Below are 23029 nucleotides of genomic sequence, written 5' to 3'. Positions count from 1 at the left end.
TACACAAGGTAGCACCATAGTTGCTACTGTGGGATCTACACTAAGTCCATAATTTAGTGACTATCCTCAACGTGCGTACCCAATTCGTTTGCGGATTAACTAAGGTCTACATCAATTTTTTGATGATTACCTTAAAATATGTTTATACAAATTGCATACACCACTTGGCATCTACTGTTTAACAGACTATGTCTATATTATTAAAGGTCTATATCTTTATGATGGCTACCTCTAATGTGTTAGCATAAATGAGGTTTACACTATTAGTGAGATACATCTTGTCTCCTATTTATTTTTGCATTAATTAATACAACATCACCATAGCAATTTTAAATTTACCCTTAGCGTAAATTCAAAAAATCTATGGTTTAAACCTTGTTAGAATAGTAGCCAGCAAAGAGTTTGATCTCTTGCTCTTGATGGTCACCATTATCTAACATGGTCAATGGACGTAATGTTAAACTTGATGTTCTATGGATTCATGGCAATATTTGATGCTCCTCATAAGAGAGCATCACCATTTATGATCAATTAAGTATGGAGTTTTATTTTAAATAAAGCACCATACACATCCAGAACACACATATGTGTATCTCGATGGATGCAAATCGAAGCACTATATGGCTAGTTTTCAATGATTGATACGAACAACACAAGACAGTCATTCTGTCCAATACCAACTATGATTGGCCACAACTTTATCTCTAGGATCTTAAGTCCACTTGAGAATATAATTATGTTGTTCCAAAATATCCCCCAACATTGCGTCTTCGCGAAAGCACACTACTTACCAAATGTATTCTAGATTAATTCCTATATTACTTCAGGTCTAAGTGTATGATAAACTCTTATCGAGGAATCATCATTAGCATTATAGTGATGCTCTATCATCTGAAGTACATTGAATTTCCAGAATCATTACAAGTTCGATGCCATGTAGCAATGACATCCATAGAACTTTAATGGTAAGATTTAACGCAAAAAGAAGTAGCAGTCCCGTGCATTCTTTAGGGTCAAGACATTTCCCAAATATGACAGAACCATATTTTGTCCCAATTGTGTATGATACAGCCGCACAACTTGGAAATGTCATGCCTTAAAACATTTAATTGATCGGTATTACAAATCCATTAGACATAAATATCCAGCTCAACAATAAAGATATGAAGCACGCTTCTATCTTCAACCTGACACCACCAGGAAGGCCAGTTGTTCACAACAAGTTTCATGAAGAAACCGAGTAGCAACCAAATACTTAATTAATAAGTGGGTCTTATGAGCATGGAGAGCACGATCATCGAATTTACTTCGCTTGATCCATTTTTGGAGACCAAATTTGTCTTCCATTTACAAAGATACCTAGTATCTACGTCCTATTTTGGTGTTGTAATATAAAATGTTGTCATCAATTTCAATTGAATATCACAATAATGTGCCATCACGTTTGATATTTCATTAATTAACTTGTATAAAATCTATATATCTGCAAAGAATGTCATTATATTCTTCATGCTATATATAGACCTATACGGGAGTAAATCCAAATGCAAAGAGGAATTTTGCCTAGTGGATAGTTGCACCACAAACTCTATATATAGGGAAGCAAAATATTCCTAAACTCTTACATAGAGACAAGAAAATATTTTGTTAATCGCTTGACGTGATGTCATGATAGTGGACTTTGGTCGTGCTACTATCATACTCCCTATTGGTACTCAAATAATAATCATGAATCCATTCTTGTATTCTGATTCCAAAATGTACCCAATTAAAATTATAGAGATATCCGTTAATGTGGTTTTCATATGGAAACCCCAAGATGACATCTAAGAGGAGTATTTTTCTCTTAACAACGGATATGACAATACTTAAACAAGACATCCTCAGTTGGATTTGACTACACATACATAACCTGTATCCAATGTTGCGTACAAATAATTCTCTCTCTTGATGTCAATAAGACTTGGCACATTTGCCTTGGTTATTCAATTATAGAGATAATTTGAGAATTATTATCAATTCTATTGGTCATAGCATAAATATGAGCCACTACATTTCTTGAAGAAATTCAAGAACATAAATGTGACTCTATTTACCATTTTATGGACCATAAAGATACTATGTAATGCACATTTATGCATCCATAATATAGTCCTAGGTGTGTCTCTTAGTCATGAGAACCATCACTATACCAAACACATTGCTCGAAATCTTCAATTTAGAGCAAATTATCCTGGACGCGGGATCAAATCCATTTTATATGGAACAGTTTGGTTTTTGGGTACTATATATCAAGTACCTTATGTCCATACCAATAATGGTTTTATTGAGTCTCTTATTGAGAATCAAATTGCATGACATATTAAAATAGAATTGTAATTTATCCGAACTAAGTTGTTTTCATGCGGCCTTACACACCGCATCGTTAATTCAAATTCATCAAGCTGCACTTATACAACTCCCTCCGTTGCAGTATGTACGTGAAACTTTGGCCGCAGCCAAACATTTCCCATCTGCGCATCGAGTATGTTTTCACATACCCATATCACCACCCCAACATACCAATGGGCATTAGGGATCCCAAGAGGTAACTCTGTAAGGGATTTATAAATTGCTCGTATGTTGATCACATTTGAGGATAATTCTAGGCATTAGGGGGAGATTTATACCACATTAAGAATGCCAGGAATCAAAAGAGCAATCCTCACATTCACGTACCAAAAATTCTAAACCTAATTGTTTAGAATGTCTTATATTTGCATCATATTGCAAAGAATCTGCCAGAAACATTTACTGATAATAAGGGTGTCAAAAAAAAATCCTCTTATCCTACTTATAATGCGCCCGAAAGAATGGAGGTACCAATTAAAACCATTCAACTCCCACTTCCAACGAAGAGGGGGAGAAGTACGGCCGCTCCTAAGGATAATGCTCCAAGTAAGCGTCCGAGGATACCGAGGACAATATCCTCCAAATCAGTAAATCCAAGCCAACCTCAAGTTGGTAGACACCCAAAATGGATGAGCATCCAAAACCTGGATCAAAATCCACCCGGATCAACGGTGCACCCAAATTCTGATCCTGGGACATTGGAACACCCTGACTCCATATGGGAAATGACTCAGAGTCCAAAAGGGTTAACATTTTCACATGCTATATTGATTTCAAGAACTGAATCAATCATTTAAAGACTACAAATTATCGCGGCATATACTCCTCAAAGATTGCCTTTTTACCTTACTGGATCCAGACCAAAAATCCTAGGCAGAGTGTCTTCACACTCAAATTTGGTCAAACTAAAAGGTGGCAATTGAGGAGATTGCTCTTATTCAATGATGAGAAGTATTACCATAGTAATATCTTCCCTCACAGAGTTTCTTTTCAGAAGCAAGGTGGTGAACAATGAGAGCTTGTAGCATATGGTTTCACGCAGAGACCCAGCATAGCATACCCCATGGTATGTGTGAAAATGAAGTTTTCCAAATTCAATAATTGGCAGATCAAATGAATTTGATAGATTCGGACGTATAAGTCCCAATGGACTTCATATTCTGAATCCAAATACAAATCGCAACATACATTGTGTATAATTAAGCATGATTGCGTATATTGGTTATTTTGATATCATTATGATACAGAAATAATTATGCAATCATTTGAGATACAATTTCCATCATGTGGATTCGAGATGGAGGATTTGGGTAAGACCAAATATTGCCTAGGCTTACAACTTGAGCACCGTCCTTCAGGGATTTTAGTGCATCAATCAGCCTATATCCAGAAAATATTGAAGAAATTCAATATAGACAAATCATATCATAACAAAATCTCGATGGTTGTTCGTTCTTTAGAAATAGAGAAAGATCCATTTAGACCACGAGATATTGGAGAAAAGATATTGGGACCAAGGTTCCATATCTTAGTGTCATTGGAGCACTTATGTATCTTGCAAATTGCACCAGGCCTGATATTGCATTTGCAGTGAACATACTAGTTAAACATAGTGCCAATCCAACTCATCGTCATTGGACGTGAGCGAAGCATATCCTCAGATATCTTAGTGGCACAAAGGATCTTGGTTTATTCTTTAAGAGAAATCATGATCCCAATATGATTAGATACACGGATGCTGGTTACTTATCTGGTCCCCATCCCAAACTGGATTTGTATTCTTACATGGAGGTACAGCTATTTCATGAAGTCTTCTAAACAGACTCTGACGGCGACCTCTACTAATCATTCTGAAATTATTGCTCTATACGAGGCATCACGAGAATGTGTATGGCTTCGCAGAATGATTAACCACATATAATAGTCATGTGGTATTGGTTCAATTGAATCACTTACAATTATCTATGAAGATAATTCCGCTTGTGTTACATAGATGCAAACAGGTTACATAAAGAGCAATATCACTAAGTATATTGTTCCTAAACTGGTTTATCCCCATGAATTACAAGAAAACGGGGAAATAAACATCTTGCAAATCAAGTCATGTGATAATCTCGCTGACCTATTTACTAAGTCCTTACCAACTTCTATGTTTCAAAAATTGGTACATGGAATTGGTATGTGGCGACTTTGAGATTTGCCAGAATCAGGGGGAGACATCTCCTAAATGTTGACCTATACCAGCATCATATTATACTCTTTTCTTTCACAAGTTTTACTTACAAGGTTTCTTGTCAAAGTTTTTAATGAGGTAATATTAATATAAGCATGTGTCATATTTTCTATTTTCCCCACCGGGGTTTTTGTGGGAAATATCAAAGACACATATTGCCCTCACAACTTATTCATGGTTTTTCCCTGAGAAGGTTTTTCATGTGAGTTATCCAAGAGGCAATACCAATAATATGTCGTCATATTTTCTCCTAATTTTCCCACTGGGTTTTTACAGGAGTTTTAGCGACATATCACTTTATATTGCTTCTCATATTTTTCCTGAAAAGGTTTTTGGAGGAGTTATCTTTATGTCGTATCTCCAATATTTTTCCCCATTGGGGTTTTTAATGGGATACCAATGACATAGTGGTTTACTTAAATCACAAATAAATATGTTATTTTCTCCTTATTTTCCAATAAGGTTTAAAGGAGTTTTTATGGCATATCATATATTCCTCAGATTTTTCCCATAGGGTTTTTCGAGGAATTTTAGCTTACAGCTACATTGATCTCAAGGAAGATTCGATCAAGGGGGAGTGTTACGAAATGGTGTCTCTCAACAGACACCCCTTCGGTGATCTCATCAACGACACCACAAACAGACACCTATTCACGAAGTGATCTCATCCATCAATTACAAGATTAGTGGATAGGATTAGATAGTTAGTTTTACTCCAAAGGGCATGTCCTTTGGAGAACAGCCGTGTCCCTTCGTGACACCCCTTCACTTGTATAAATATATTTCAGAGATCAATGAAAGAGATAGTTCTCCCAAATCTTGTTCATTTACGTTCACACTTTAACAAAAAGTATATTGTGATGTTGCACATGTTGCAAAGTGACTCACCTATCACAGCCACCTGCCGTAGCTGCTTGGGCGCCGTGTATGCGCGTGGGGGAGCGGAGGGATGGAGCGTTGCTCGGTAGCTGGTGCGGGAAGCGAAGGGCGATGGCGGCAGGGCACAGGCAGTCCTTGCACAGCATGTGGGTGCGGCAAGCGAAGGAGGCGCAGGTGGGAAGCGGAGGGAGTGTGGGCGGACAGAGGCGCAAAGTAGGGGCACAGTTTCTTGGGAGCAGCAGACGCCACCGTCAGGCGCAGAAGCGTACCGCAGCCACGGGCAGGCGTCCGGACGTACGTCCGGGCACTTGTCATGCCGATTTGTAAACAAGATTACGGCAAACACAAATATACCAAGGGCAATGTATAATGTTTTTGCAAAAAATTGCACTATGTGATTAAACAATTACAGTATATATTTGATAAAACAGTCAACATCTGTCATTCCCCCTCGATACAAATTATTCTGATTCAGAGAGCCAAAAAATGGAGCATACCTGTAACTATAACAATGCTATGTTTCTAAATGGGAAGAGTTCAGCTGCTGCGGTAGAGCCTTTCCACTTTTGTTCGTCACCTGAAATTTAGTTTCTCATCTATATCATTCCAAGAACAGCTAGGACGGCCTTCCTTGCCAAAGAAGAGAAACCCAAGGGACAGAAGAAGCACGGTCTTCATGTGGCCCAGGACTTGGAAAGATACTACACCAGAAAACCGCCCGATGCTGATGAATTGGCTCAGATTGACACCAATGGCGATGAAGCATGATAGTGTGAGGAAAAACTGCAGAAAAGCCACACACAGTGAGGTCTCCGGTCGGAGTTGGTACCGACAGCCAGACACACACGCTATGGCTTATCAACCAACGAACAGTATTTTTCTCTCACACCAAACCAGCCAACAGTACTTTCAGTCATAGCTTATAAGTCAAATAAGCCCAAACAAACTGGCTGGGTGAAAAAACGGCTAAGACGAATACTGATTTATTGTTAGACAAAAACAGGGTCAGTGTTCGCTAGTACGGAGTACTAGTACTACTTCTACAGTCGAGTGCACGCAGACGACGACTCCCTCCCTCCCTCAGCAGCTGCTCGTTCACCCACCACGGGAGTAGGAGTACGTACGTTCACCAATCACCAAGCCGCCCCCGTTGACGACACTCTCACGTTACAAGGAGCATTGCAACATCATAAGAAAGTACTTGCAACAGTACAATAATACTAGTTCAACATGGTCCACCCGACATTCTCATGTTATAAGGGGCATTGCAACATCATAAGGAAGTATTTGCAACAGTACAATAATACTAGTTCAACATGGTCCATCAGACACTCTAAAGTATAAGGAGCATTGCAACATATTATTTTGGAGCACAGCAAACATAAGATGGAGGTACTTGCAACATATTATTTCAAACCACTGAAACAACTTAACTGCAAAAACGTATTAATTTGGATTTTCAGCATTGCAACATATGATTTAAGTAGTTGCAACAGACCACTAATACCAGTTCAACATGGTCAATTACAGTCTCAGAAAATGGTATAATAGAAACTCATGTGCTTTTGCCATACTTCACATGCAATTGTGTAGTACCCAAAACAAGATCCAGAGATGAGAAACCCAACTACAATGAACTCTAGTACCACTAGATTAACTACACACTAGAAAACACAGGGCGCGGCAACAGTCCAGTGTTGATTAAATCAGAGAGAAAAAATGATACTCCTTTCTTCTCATTTATATGGAGAACCTAGATGGAGTAGAACCGAGATCCATGTATATGCAAAGTCATAGCAGAAAAAAAAACATAGGAGATTAGGAGCAAGAACTGTGAGGCTCGAAACTAAGTAAATATACTCTCCGTCTATCATGTCTTCTTTCATCCGTGGTTTACCTAAACTTTAAATAAGGACCGTAGATAATTGTTGAGCATCACTTGGAGCATGCAAAATATATATCAGTTCAGACAGCGTGGACCAATTGGACAGCTCACGAGCATGGATCAATGGAACAGCTGAAAAAAAGGTGCACATCATTAGAAAATAATCCAAGATGTGAGCCGCGACTACAACTGGTTGAGAAGGCATAAAATTGTTATCCATGAAACTGAAACATGTGCTAAACTATTTGGCAAAAGGCATTCGAACTATTACCCATGAAATATATACTAAATTATTACTGAGGTGGTAGATATATAGAAAATATCGTTAAAACAATAACATATCTATTCATTTATTAAATACTTCATATGGCTAGCTAGAAACCTTGTTTTCAAACTTACAATAAAGTTACAAAACTAATACAATGAGAGTGTCAGGAAAGCTCAGCACTAAGCTATGTCATCTTAAATGTCCCTATAGTAGTGCAACAGGTTCACCTGCGGCTGAGTGTATGAGCGTAGGCTTCCTCTTCCTATGTTTTAGGCAGCCATTAAGTGTGGATGACCCAGAAAGTCAAGGCATGATTTGTGGAGAAACGCAGTTCGAGCTGAGAAGAATCGTTTAAGCATTTAAGGAATGATGAGTCTCTTAAGATTCTAATCACAGTAAGGAAACTTTGTTCAAATTCTTCCTCAAAATAACATTCTAATGATGCCTACACAGGTAAGTAGCTTGTCCCATATATGCACTGATCAATGCTGTACACAGCATGGATCATGGATGTAAAAGCAACCTGTCTAAGAAATTTTATCAGAGAGAATAATTTACCATATATTGCTTGTAGGATGAAATACAGGGAAAATGAGTTTGCATTAGATTTTATTCACCTATATGAACAGCTGAAACCTAATAGTAAACAGGTACCCCAAAGATGAAGGCATATGAAATTATGATGTCAAAGTTGTCAAAGGTAGATAAAGACAGCGTCCAAGGGTAACACCATCAATGGCACCACAAATAGTATTAGAGTAAATATAGATGATACTGAACACTTGAACAGTGTGGATTGTGGAGCATCCTAAGTAAATTCCGATGGCAACTACATAAGGTGTTCCAAACGCAATAAGGGCAGAATCCTGATGTTGAAATGCAGTATATAAGAACTCATCATCACTAATGAGAACACATGTTGCATTTGCAGGGCATTTATCAAAATAAATTTTGGAACACAATATTTAGTAACTTATTCAACACTAAAAGTAAATGCAGGTAATCTGTAGCAACAAATTTAGGTAAGTGCAAGTAATTTGTTGTGTAAATAATTTCTCTATGACAGCAATTCCAATAAATTGAGAATAAAATACCCAATACCTTTAAGAGAAAATTTGACGTGGTGAGAGTGTTGGCAATCTCAGCGCAGAATCGCAGTGGCGGCGACGACGTTTGCATAACAATAGAGATGGGATTCTGTAAAGGAAAAAGGAGGAAAAAAGAAAAAGATACCTTGTGCTCATTTTATCGAACACATTCACTGCAGCTTCATGGAAGTGTAGACGCCGGCACTGAATTCGATGGCCGATGGCAACGTCGAGCACATGGGAGCAGGAGGAGGCATGGAGGCTGAAGATGCCCCGCCAGAGTCGGCACTGTTTTCTTCCCCATCGCCGCAGCGGGATCCATGCGGACTGGTGCCACGAGCGGCAAGCGCCGGGATGGAGATAGCACGGGTGCGGCGGCGACCGCAGGCGACCACTTTCGACGTGGCGTCGCGTAGGCCTGCACGCCGCCGCGGTCGAGGTCGAGCCACGCCGCCTCCGCGTTCACGCACCGCCGCAGGCCCTGCTGGGATCGCGCGCCAGGGTGCCACGCTCGCCTGCGCTAGGTCCAGCACGTGAACCAGGGACGCCGGGCTTGCCCGCGCTGGGTCCGGCCGCACCAAGAACGGCACGCCCACCTGTGCCTGCCGCCTGGAATGCTGCCGGCGCTACCGACAACGGGGACGCCCGTTCAGACGCTCGCCCACCAAGCTGCCGCCCGGCCATGGCAGGGCGAGGCGCCCTCTGCCACCGGCGCGGCGGCGCGGCGCCCGGCGCCCCCGAGGTTGGCCTCTTCTCGGCCGGAGGGAGCCAGCGGGCTGGCCACGGGCATCGCGAGGCGGCGCGCGGCGCTGAGCGAGCGAGTTGGGGCAAGGCCGGCGCTGAGGATAGTGAGCGCCGCCGTGCGCGGAAGGCCGAGGCCCGAGACACGAGGCGTAGCGTAGCCACGAGCTCAGGGGAAAGCTCTTGAGAGGCTGGTTGCTGTGCCTGTTTTAGACGTCAGATCAAAATCGGATGGACCAAAACTTAAGAGTGACGTGGCCCAATCACATGCTCGAGCTTGGCTCAGGATTAGAAGTAAAGAGATAGAGTAATGATATCTCTTGGCTAATTCATCAATTCTCCTTGATGAAGTCATCAATTGAGATTTGGTTCATCGGCGATCGGAGGAGGAGGCCAGCCACATGCTTCCTGTAGTGGACCATCATAACCTGAAAAAAACATGAGGCTAAAACTTAAGGTGATGCCAAATGTGAACGAGTGAAATGAAAAAAAGAAAATAGACATTGGAAAACACGAACCATATCAAATTGAATGGTCTTCTTCCCATCCCAGAAATCCATATAAATCATCACATAAAGACCACAGCCATACCTGGAAAGGAACCACAAAAGAAATAAATTATAATGAGGTAAAAATAACAGTGGGTCAATGATTTAGAAAAAAATTATATTCACACACTGCCAAAGAGGCGCAGCATGCACTTATAGTGGCCCAACATCACACATGCTTGATCATTTTCGTGCAAAAGGGCCTAAGTTTTGGTGGATTGTCACTAGCGATCTCACTTATGTCTTAGACCATAGAAATCTTACCAAAGCTCAAAAGATTTTCTTTGAACTCGATGCACATGCTTATTGCTTTCTAATAAATGCTTTGAGTTTGGAGATTTATTATAGGTTGGATTGCAAAGGAACCACCCGTGAGTTGTGGGAGACAATCAACCATCTATATGGTGACTCCTCCACAAATGATGATGACAAAGTCAAGGAGAAGGTGCATGAGTGTGTCGAGCATGACCATAATTTGGTGATTGTGGAAGATTGCTCCACCTTATGGTCAAGTGATAATGATGATCGATCTACCACAAGTTCACTTGACAAGATTGATGATGATGTCTCAAGTGATGCAAATGATGATGCTACTCCATGCACACTTGATGGCAATGACGATGGATCATGCTCGGATGACATTGCTACTACAAGCTCATCCACTACATCACATTGCCTCATGTCATAAGGTGACACCAAGGTATCTAATGCAAATGTGATTAATCTTGATTCATATGAGGAGCTTCTAGATAGGTTTGGTAGCATGATCAAAGCTTTAGAAAAAGAGATAGCTAAAACCGAGAAATTAAAAAATAAAAATTCTAACATGTGAACAACAAAAGCATCTACTTTATGTTACTACTTGTTCACATAAGGAGTTAAAATTGGCTCATGAGGAACTTAGTGTTGCTCATGATAACTTGGTACAGGACCATGCTTTTCTCACTAAAGAGCTTTTTAATGGAAAAATTAAAACTAGTGAGAGCTCATCACATGGGTCAATTTATCAATCACATATTGTTGCTAACCCTTATGATATAGGCAAGAAGCATGTATCCACCTCTTGTGATGATCTATTAGCTATGCCATGTTCTTCCCATATAGATGCTTGTTCTACTTCTATGTCTTGTGAGACTAACCTTTTGACGGAGAACAATGAACTCAAAAGAGAAGTGAAGAATTCACTACAAGAGATGTGTCGGTTTATGACGTTTATGGCATGACATCTCATCAAAAGGTCACTAAATCAATTAATTTATGACTTCTGTTTCGAAGGAATTTAAACTTATTGACAGAAGCTAGCTGATCTCAAGGCTTATCGGCGTGCCCGTGGATTGTGTGATCACTGCGGAGAGAAGTGGAATCGTGACCACAAGTGTGCGCAGCAAGTGGGACTCCATGTACTGGACGAGCTCTATGCTCTTTTCTCTGACGACACGGTAGACTGTCCGACACCAGATGGCGATGATGGGCCAGAGCCGGAAGAAACCTATTGCTGTCTATCCTCTGACACTGTAGCTCAATCTGGGGTAAAGACATTGCAATTCCAAGGCAAGTTTCAGCAGCAGCCAGTCTTGATCCTACTAGACTCAGGTAGCTCCTCGTCATTCATCAGTCAACAGTTACTGTCTCAACTATCTGTCAACCTAGTTCAGTGCCCTTCACTAGCTGTTAAGGTAGCCAATGGTGAGCTTATGCAGTGTTCTACTCAATTGCCAGTAGCAGTATGGAGTATTCAGTAGTATCAGTTTACTCATGATTTGAAGGTCTTGCCCATCACACACTATGACATAATCCTTGGCATGGATTGGTTGCAGCTTTTTAGTCTAATGAAGGTGGATTGGTTGCATCGCTGGTTGGTCATCCCTTACAAGGGTACAACTGTCAGGTTACAGGGCAATCTACCATTGAGAGTTACTGTGGATGATGAACTGTTAGTGCAGATATTCAGTGTCACTCAGCAACCCACTATTGCCAAGGTTCAGTTACCTCAGGCCATCAGTGCATTACTGGACGAGTTTCCTTCAGTGGTTTGTCCACCTGACCAACTAGCGCCCAAGAGGGACTATGACCATGCGATATCGTTGATTTAAGGTGCTAGTGAAAGGTCCTAATGGCTAGGGGGTGAATAGCCTATTAAAAATTTCTACAACAACACTTAACAAACCGGTTAGACAATTATGAGGCGAAGCAAGTGTTGCGCTAGCCTACTAAAATAGCAAGCCACCTACCACAATTCTAGTTTATATAGTTTCTATCCACACAATAGCTATGACACTACACTAAGTTAGTGTGCTCTCAAAAGCTAACTAAAGAGCCACACTAACCAAACTAACAAGCTCTCACAACTAGCTACACTAAAGAGCTTGACAACTAGTTTACGGTAATGTAAAGAGAGTGAGCAAGAAGGTTATACCACCGTGTCGAGGAAGGAGCCAATCAATCACAAGAATGAATAATAATGAAGACCAATCACCTTGGAATCAAATGATGACACAATGATTTTTTATCGAGGTTCACTTGCTTGCCGACAAGCTAGTTCTCGTTGTGGCGATTCACTCACTTGGAGGTTAACACTTTAATTGGCATCACACGCTAAGCCCTTAATAGGGTGCCGCACAACCAACACAAGATGAGGATCACACAAGCCACAAGCAATCCACTATAGTACCTTTTGGCTCTCCATCGGGAAAAGGTCAAGAACCCCTCACAATCACCATGATCGGAGCCGGAGACAATCACCACCCTTCGCACGACGATCCTCGCTGCTCCAAGCCATCTAGGTGGCGGCAACCACCAAGAGTAACAAGCAAATCCCGCAGCGAAACACGAACACCAAGTGCCTCTAGATGCAAACACTCAAGCAATGCACTTGGATTCTCTCCCAATCTCACAAAGATGATGAATCAATGATGGAGATGAGTGAGAGGGCTTTGGCTAAGCTCACAAGGTTGCTATGTCAATGCAAATGGCCAAGTTAGTGAGTTTGAGCCGGTCATGGGGCTTAAATAGAAGCCCCCATGAAATAGAGCCATTGTACCCCTTTACTGGGCACAACACAGGGTGACCAGACGCTCCGGTCATATCGACCGGACGCAGGACCCTAGCGTCTGGTCGTGCAATGCACGCCACATGTGCCCTCTCTTCAAATACTGAGCACCTAATCCCAATGGTCAAGTGATGACCAGACGCGCTGCTACGAAGTGACCGGACGCTGGACCTCAGCGTCCGGTCGTTTCCAGTAAGCATCCAGAAATGAGAAATCACGACCGGGCGCATCCGGTCATGCTCGACCGAACACACCCAGCGTCCGGTCACTCAACGTCATCATACATTAGACTGATCGAACTCGGGCCCTGAGCGTCCGGTCAGTTTTTGGGCCAGCGTCTGGTCATGAGACTGAAACTGTGCGCCCTCTGCTGCCACTGACCGGACATGTCAGTCCAACCGAGACCAGCGTCCGGTCACTTACAGTGACCTCCGTCTTTTCTGTAAAGGGCGCCGTTGGCACCGTCAGACTGTCCGCACTCTACGGGCGGACACTCCACCGGTGAAGTTTCTAACCCTTGCTCAAATGTGCCAACCATCAAGTGTATCACCTTGTGCACATGTGTTAGCATATTTTCACAAATATTTTCAATTGTGTTAGCACTCCGCTAGATCCTAAATATATATGCAATGAGTTAGAGCATCTAGTGGTACTTTGATAACCGCATTTCGATACGAGTTTCACCCCTCTTAATAGTACAGCTATCGATCCTAAATGTGATCACACTCACTAAGTGTCTCGATCACCAAAACAAAATAGCTTCTACCATTTATACCTTTGCCTTGAGCCTTTTGTTTTTCTCTTTCTTCTTTTCAAGTTCAAGTACTTGATCATCACCATGGCATCACCATCATCATGACATGATCTTCATTTGCTTCACCACTTGGAATGTGCTACTTATCTTATGATCACTTGATAAACTAGGTTAGCACTTAGGGTTTCATCAATTCACCAAAACCAAACTAGAGCTTTCAATCTCCCCCTTTTTGGCAATTGATGACAACCCTTTCACAAAGATATTAATTGAAATTTAATTGAATCCATGTTGCTTGTCCAAGCATTTTTACCATATGCAAAGGATATGAACAAGTTTCATGAACCCCAAATGGTAGCAATTGCTCCCCCTACATATGTGCTAAGAGTTTGGATTGAAGCTTGCACATATGCTTAGATAGGAAACATAGGAGGCAATGTCTACCAAATGATGCTAAGGTTTAAAAGATGGACCTTTGAAGCGTGATACCAATCGGAGTGCACTATTATACCATCCTTAGCACCATGGTTAGCTTGATACCACTTGGAAACACTTGGAAATGAAATCACTAGATAACCTATGCATGCTAGATTTTCATTTCATCATTCAAACCTACAACTAGCATACACCACACAAGCATGGATATTGAAATTTAAAACATGTGCCATGCAAGCAAACATATGAAATGCACATTCAAATGCACTATACAAGTTCATGAGCTTGGTCCCCCTACTTGTGTGCTCAAAATTTTAATTGATCCCTTTTCTTTGTCATATCTCTCCCCCTATGTCAAGTTCTCCCCCTTTGTTGTCTTTTCACTATCTTAGTACACTAATATCATTGTTTTTCTCCCTATGTACTAATATCACTAATATCTTTGTTTTTCTCCCCCTTTGTCATCAATGACCACAAATGTTTAAATTATAGATAGGTTGAGATTATCAATATCAATCAATGGGATGAGGATCATTTTCCTAAATTTGGTCCAATCTAGAATACTTGCCAAAGACATTTAACTCGGTTTGATTCAAGGACAAGCTTCTTCACACCTCCAAATAAGGGTTATCTTGTACCATATTGAGTTAAATACTTAGAGCTCATTTTCTAGATTAAACACTAGGTTCACAAGCCCACAAACATGTCATATGCTACCACTAGATCAAAATAAGCATAGAAGCAATAGTGGTACCATACAATCATCAAATTCATTTGATTTTCATGAATGAGCCTATTAAATATGAAAGATGTCTAGATGCACTAAACATGTCTTTAGCAAGGATGTATGCCATACCAATCAACTTTTACCTTGGATTGCTCGAAGGAGAGGCATGTCATATAAGTGGGGGGTGCATCAACACATATTTGAGAAATCCAATATGTTCAACTCATTCCTTAGCTTGCAAAACCTTTTCTCATCCAATGGCTTGGTGAATATATCGGCAAGTGGATCTTCGGTGCCTACACTCTTAATGCAAATGTCCCTTTTTTATTGGTGATCTCTTATGAAATGGTGGCGGACATCAATATGCTTTGTTCTTGCATGTTGAACCGGATTGTTGGTCAACTTGATTGCACTCTCATTGTCACATAGCAATGGCACTTTCTTGAACTTGATTCCAAAGTCACTCAAAGTGGCCTTTATCCAAAGTATTTGTGCACAACAACTACCGGCGGATACGTATTCAGCTTCGGCGGTTGATAATGTAACACTATTTTGCTTCTTTGATGACCATGAAACAAGTGATCTTCCCAACAATTGACATGTGCCTGAGGTGCTCTTCCTTTCAACCTTGCATCCCGCATAATCTGAGTCGGAGTAACCAACTAGCTCAAACTTTGCTCCTTTGGGATACCACAAACCAACATTTTGTGTATGCTTCAAGTACCTCAATATTCTCTTTGTAGCCTTCAAATGACTTTCTCTTGGTGAGGCTTGAAATCTTGCACACATACATACACTAAACATGACATCCGGCCTTGATGCGGTCACATAGAGTAGGCTTCCAATCATAGACCAATACAATTTTTAATCCATCATATTTCCACTTGCTTGATTTAAAGACCAAGGAAGTAACTCAACTCTCTAATCATGGACATCTCAAACTCATTAGCCATCATCTTTCCAAATTCTTCACAGAAATCTTGATTGGTTGATCCAAATATGATATCATCAACATAGATTTACAACACAAATAAATCTTTTCCAATCTTTTTGATGAAAAGAGTGGTGTCAACCTTGCCCATCATGAACCCTTTAGAGAGTAGAAAGTCCCTCAATCTCTCATACCATGCTCTAGGTGCTTGCTTCAAGCCATATAATGCCTTCTTCAACTTGTACACATGGTCGGGTTTCTTGTCATTTTCAAAACCGGGAGGTTGCTCAACATATACTTCTTCATTGATGTAACCATTGAGAAATGCACTCTTGACATCCATTTGATAGAGTTTGATGTTGTGGGCATAAGCATAGGCTAGCAAGATTCTAATTGCTTCCAGTCTAGCAACCGGGGCATATGTTTCTCCGAAGTCAAGACCTTAAACTTGTGTATAGCCTTGTACTACCAATCTTGATTTGTTCCTTACCACTATCCCATCTTGATCTTGCTTGTTTCTAAAGACCCATTTGGTTTCAATCATATTTTGTCCCTTTGGTCTTTCTACTAATTCTCATACTTGATTTCTTGTGAAGTTATTCAACTCTTCATGCATAGCATTCACCCAATCAACATCCTTCAATGCTTCATCTATCTTCTTTGGTTCGATGGATGATACAAATCAGAAATGTTCACAAAATGAAGCCAATCTTGATCTAGTTTGCACACCTCTTGAAATATCACCAATGATAGTGTCCAATGGATGATCCCTTGCAATATTGGTTGGTTAGAGTATGGGACTTGATTACTTGCACTTGCTTGATCATTGGGTTGAGATGATGTACTAGCCACTTGATCTTGTTTATTATCATGAGAGCCACTTGTGCTAGTTTGATTTGTATCATCTTGCACATTTAAGTTAGAGAGCACTTGCACTTAATCATCTTTATCATCATTCACTTGCCTAGGCCTCAATTCACCAACATCCATGTTCTTCATGGCATTTGAAAGTTGAATGCCTCTAACATCTTCCAAGTTCTCATTATCTTCTTGTGAACTCTTGGTTTCCTCAAATTCAACATCATGAACTTCCTCAAGAGTACCACTATCCAAATTCTAAACTCTATATGCTTTGCTTGTAGTGGAGTAACCAAGTAGGAATCCTTCATCACATTTCTTGTCAAACTTGCCCAATCTAGTGCCTTTCTTCAAGATATAGCATTTGCAACCAAAGACCCAAAATATGCAATGTTGGGCTTTCTACCATTCAAGAGTTCATATGGTGTCTTCTCTTTCAATTGGTGACAATAGAGGCGGTTGCTATAATAACAAGCCGTGTTGATAGCTTCGGCCCAAAAAGATTGGCTCACATTATACTCACTAAGCATAGACCTTGCCATATCAATGAGTGTTCTATTTTTCCTCTCAATAAGGCCATTTGATTGTGGAGTGTATTTGGCCGAGAATGGATGTCTAATTCTAAATTCATCACACAACTCATCAATTCTAGTGTTCTTGAACTCACTACCATTGTCACTTCTAATTCTCTTGATGGTTGTTTCAAACTCATTGTGAATGCCCTTGACAAATGATTTGAATGTTGCAAACACATCACTTTTGTAGACTAGAAAGAATACCCATGTGTATCTAGTATAATCATCCACTATCACAAAGCCATATTTGTTACCACCAATGCTAGTGTATTATGTTGGCCCAAACAAGTCCATGTGCAATAACTCAAATGTTTTACTAGTGCTCATCATGCTTTTCTTAGGATGGGTGTTTCCAACTTGTTTGTCGGCTTGACAAGAGCTACAAAGCTTATCCTTTTCAAACACAATATCTTTCAAGCCTCTAACTAAGTCATGCTTAACCAATCTATTCAATTATTTCATTCCAACATGACCAAGCATTCTATGCCATAACCAACCCATGCTAGACTTAGTGAACAAGCATGTAGATAATTTAGCTTCACTAACATTAAAATCAACTAAGTATAGATTCTCATATCTAAAGCCTTTGAAGATCAAGTAAGAGCCATCTACACTTATGATCTCTACATCATCTACCCCAAATTTGCATTTGAATCCAAGATCACATAATTGAGCCACGGATAGCAAATTGAAGTTCAAGCTCTCTACTAGCAATACATTGGATATGCTCATGTCATTGGATATTGCAATCTTACCAAGCCCTTTGACCTTGCCTTTGCCATTATTACCAAATGTAATACTATCATAACCATCATTGACATTGGTGTTGATTGAGTTGAATATTCTTGCATCACCGGTCATGTATTGAGTGCACCCACTATCAAGAACCCAATGCCTTCCTCCGGCTTTGTAATTAACCTACAAAAGAAGATTAATTCTTTTTAGGTACCCAAACTTGCTTGGGTCCTTGAAGGTTAGTCACTAAGCTCTTTGGTACCCAAATGGCTTTGTTCTTTGAGCCCATCCATGGTTTATCAATGAACTTAGCCTTTACACCATTTGCCCCTTGGTAAGCATATAGAAAGAATCAATCTTAATTGTGGATACATTAGCATTTTTTGCTCTTGTTCTTGCACTCATGCTCTTTATGACTAACTTGCTTGCAACTCATGCAAAACCGGCCATTGTTCTTCACAAAACTAGTCTTGTGAGGAGCAAAGACCGCCTTGCCTTTCTTGGGGGTATAGCCCAATCCCTCTTTATAGAAAGAAGCTCTTTGGCTACCCAAGCACATAAGCAAGCGGTCCTCACCACCATAGGCCTTAGCCAAGGTGTGAGTGAGCTTATTGACTTCCTTCTTGAGGTTCTCATTCTCAACCATTAGTGAGGCATCATAAGTGAAATCATCACTACTAGATGAGGTGGAAGTAGAAGTACTACAAGAAGGATTAGTGGGAGCAATAATGATAGGCATAGATAGTGATTCATCAATTATATCATAAGTTAAGCCTATATTGCAAGTTTCAACATGCTTCTTTTTATTTTGCTCATCAAGCAAAGAGGAATGAGCCTTTTCAAGCTTTTTGTGAGCCTTGCCAAGCTTCTCATGGGCTTCCTCTAGCCTCTCATGAGATGCATTGAGCTCATCAAAGGCTTGCTTAAGGGCTTTTAGTTCCTTACGCAAGCTTTTGCATTCCCTTCTCTTGATGTCAAAGTGTTCTTTAGCATCTTCTAGCATGTCAAATAGTTCATCCTTAGTAGGTTCATCATCTTCACTATCACTTTTATTTTTATTTTCATTATCATGTTTGTGGGGGTATTAACCCCTATACCCTTACGGCTAAGCTTGGGCTGGCCCGGATCGATGGGTTCGGACCACCCGAAAGACGACGTGCGGCCTAGTTAACCTGATTAGGAGTCCCGCACAAGGAATCAAGATGGATTTGGTGACCAAGCAGGATCCTGGTCGGTTAGAATAGGAATCCTTGTCCGGCCACATATGGCAATTGTAACTGACTAGGATTAGTCTCCAGATCTGTAACCCTGCCCCCCGGACTATATAAGGCGGGCAGGGGACCTCTCTAAAAATCATCTCTTATTGACATACAGCAATACAAATTAGACGCAGGACGTAGGTATTACGCCTTCTTGGCGGCCGAACCTGGATAAAACCTCGTGTCTGTCTTGCGTCACCGTTTTGTTTGGGGCTTGCGCATCTGTCTGTCGATAATCTACTACCTTGGGCATACCCCTAGGTAGACTGCCGACCATATTTCGTCGACAGTGGCGTGCCAGGTAGGGGGTGTGCGTACTGCTCTCCAGGCAAACAAGATGGTCATCATCTCCGGCTCCATGGCTACGCCCAATGGCCTCACGTTCACCATCGGCCAGATCACCTGGACTACCGGCGCCGACGACTCCATCGCCAAGGCCATGGAGGAGGCGTGGATCCAACCTGTGTCGACGACTACTTCACCTGCATCGGCTACGGCCCCGACCACGGTGAACACGGCTCCGACCACGGTGAACATGGCTCCAACCATGGTAAACACGGCTCCGACCACGGTAAACATGGCTCCGACCACGATGAATCTGGCTCCGACCACGGCACATCTGGCTCCGACCACGCCTACAGCCACGCCAACAACCCGTCATCCGCTTCCCCACTACAGAGGAAAGCAGATCGACAATACCGACCTGCTCGACTCCATCGATCGGGTCGGCATCAAACTCGCTGAAACCCTAGCTCTGGTAAGTACGGTTCAAAGCCAACCTAATGAGCAGGTAACAGCTCCCCACAACAGATCTATCCGACCAGCTCGGACCAGTCGTCCTGCGCGACTTGGAACAGATCTCGTGGTCGTGTCTACTCCTGAGGGGCGCTTCGCTCGCCGCCAGCCAGCCTTCGCGACGAGTCTTTGACTCTGCGAGTACGAAGTCCCGATAGAGAATCACCAGGTCTAGCCCTACGGCCCGCAAAACGCTGCCTCCAGCTACGCGTACAATCTACGACGCTGCTCGGATCTGTGTCCTATACACCGATTTCAGCCAAAGCCATGTAACATCGTCAACATGGTCCGGATTGAAGATTATCAAGAAGGATCCATCCACACGGTCCGAGAGGGCGACTCTAGCTCCTCATCCGGCATCGCATCCAACGCATCTGTCCACATCGAGCTTCAGCGTCACAAAGATGAAGGCGTCAAATACGATCTAGATCTACCAGACCACGCCCCGGGTTTCCCCCAATTTCCGTCTTTTCCGCCAAGATGAGGGGATTTGATCCATGTTGTCAGCAATGACAAGCCGCCAGCAGTTGGCGAAATAGAACAAGAAAAGACTGCACGCGAAGCACGCAATATTGACCAGTTTAATCGCCGGCAAATCGAAGCTGAAGCAGACCAAGAGGCACGACGCATAAGGGTCCAACCGCGTGACCTCAACAATGCTTTCGACAGGGTGGGGGACAAACAAGTCTTCAAGACCCCAAGCGCCAATGTAGCCGTCGCCATGGCGACAATGCAGCGGCTGCCCAACACTCCCGAAACCCAAGCAGTCCGTGATGACATACAAGCTTATCTGACGGCTGCTATGGCTCAGACCGCAGAGATGAATCAAGCCCGGGCCCCATCCGTTTCAGTGGAATCAAGCCACAGCAGCCAATACTCAAGTCGCTCACAGCCGCTCAACCGACGCGGCTCGCGCAACAACGACCCGTCGGACAACCGTCAAGGCAGAAACGGTGGTCATGATGGTGGTCGGGACAAAAACCGTCGCCGAGGGGATAACCATCACGACGTTCGAGGTGACAACCGCCGAGATAACCGCGACAATCGCCGTGATAACTACAGTCGTAGGGCTAGTCCAGATGGCAATCGAGATCGCCGCGATGGCAATAACGATCTCCGCCATTACCTCGGTGGACGTGATCTGCGTGCCCGCATCAACCAGAGAGCCAATGATCGTGCATCCTATGAAAGCTATCGCCGTATGGAGTATGACACCGCCCACGGCCCGCCGGGTCTGAAACAGTTCACTCCACACCTTCGCCAAGTCATATGGCCCAAGAATTTCAAGCTCGAGAAACTTCAGAAGTACGACGGTAAGGAAAACCCTGAATTATGGGTCATGCTCTACGAAACTGTGTGCCGATCAGCCATGGCTGACGAGCACGTCATGTCTAACTACTTCCCAGTCGCTGTTGGTCATGCAGGTCACCAATGGCTGGTCAGCTTGCCGGCAAACTATTTTGACTCTTGGCAGGAGCTCAAGCAGGCCTTCATCGACAATTTCATCGCTACTTGTGAACAACCCGGCAACAAGTACGATCTGCAACGGATCCGAGATCGGAAAGACGAACCACTGCGCGAATACGTTCGGCGTTTCTCGGAGATGCGCATCAAGGTCCCATCAATCTCCGACAACGAAGCAATCGAGGCTTTCGTCACCGGCCTCCGCTTCCACGACGCCCTAAGAGACAAGCTCCTCCGGAAAAGACCTGAATTAGTCACAGCGCTCTTGGCCACCGCTAAGAAATACGCGGACGCTGACGACGCTAAAAAGATAATCGTTGAAGAAGCAGCAAGGGTTCCACGCTCCGACCACCCTCCACGCCACGACGATTACCGCGGCAACCGTGGTCGGAACGACAATTTTGACCGCCGCAACCAGCGCAACGACTCCCGTGACCACCGTGACCAACGTAATCAGCGGCGCAACCGCCGTGACGATTACAGGAGCAAGCGTGCTCGGGAAGACGACGGCGAGGTCAATATCGTGAAAAAGGGCGGCGGACGTCGTAACTACGAGGACGACTACGCCAAAGCATTGAAGGGGCCCTGCCAGCTCCATCCCAAGTCGAACCACACCATGGAGAATTGCCGCGTCCTCAAGACTATCTACACGCGTCAATAGGCTCCGGATGTGTCCGACAAGCCTAATGACGTGGGGGAACAGCGCAACGAGGACAACGACGACGACGACGCAGACCCTCGTCATAAATACGTCAAGCCGACTGATCACGTGCACACCATCATCGGTGGCAAGGTGTCCATTGAGACCAAACGAGAACGCAAGCTGCTCGCCCGCGCTTGCTTGAACGTGGCGAAGAACAACAACCTTCTTACCGATCCGCGGCTTCCTCCGTGGTCTCACCGTGAAATCTACTTTAGCAGGAAGGACCAATGGGTCGCCATACCTGAGCCAGGACGTTTTCCCCTGGTCCTCGATCCTTGTATCAACAAGGTTCAGTTCGACAGGGTGCTGATCGACGGCGGCAGCTCCATTGATATACTATTCAAGAACAGCCTGCCCGCCCTGAAAATATCCAAGGCGGACCTAAAGCCGTACGAAGCACAGTTCTAGGGCGTTCTCCCTGGACAGAGCTCTACACCTCTCGGGCAGATCACGCTACCCGTGCAATTCGGGACCCCGGACCACTTCCGCACTGATTACGTCAACTTCGTGGTCGCTGACTTCGATGGCACCTACCATGCTATTCTTGGTCGACCGTCGCTCACCAAGTTCATGGCCATACCTCATTACAGGTATCTGGTGCTCAAGATGCCTACCGAGAAAGGAGTTTTAACCCTCAGGGGCAACGTATATGCAGCTTATACCTGCGAGGACGACAGCTTCAAAATAGCAGAGGCCCACGACCTCTCTATT

The 23029-nt window shown here is 43.0% G+C and overlaps 1 protein-coding gene and 1 long non-coding RNA gene across 2 annotated transcripts in view; both read right to left on the bottom strand.

The window, feature by feature from the left end:
• Positions 1 to 23029, bottom strand: part of LOC136505694 (uncharacterized) — a 181636-nt gene that overhangs the window by 79300 nt on the left and 79307 nt on the right. The gene's annotated exons all lie outside the window — the stretch shown is intronic.
• On the bottom strand, positions 6297 to 9620 carry LOC136505198 (uncharacterized). Its single transcript, XR_010771127.1, has 3 exons — positions 8758 to 9620; positions 7884 to 7993; positions 6297 to 7520 (listed from the first exon to the last, which is right to left on the bottom strand). It is a non-coding gene; the product is annotated as an uncharacterized lncRNA (long non-coding RNA).

The sequence above is a fragment of the Miscanthus floridulus genome, chromosome 14 (genome assembly GCF_019320115.1).
Source record: "Miscanthus floridulus cultivar M001 chromosome 14, ASM1932011v1, whole genome shotgun sequence".
In the NCBI taxonomy this organism is placed as follows: Eukaryota; Viridiplantae; Streptophyta; class Magnoliopsida; order Poales; family Poaceae; genus Miscanthus; species Miscanthus floridulus.
This window is presented reverse-complemented; position numbering and strand designations above follow the sequence as displayed.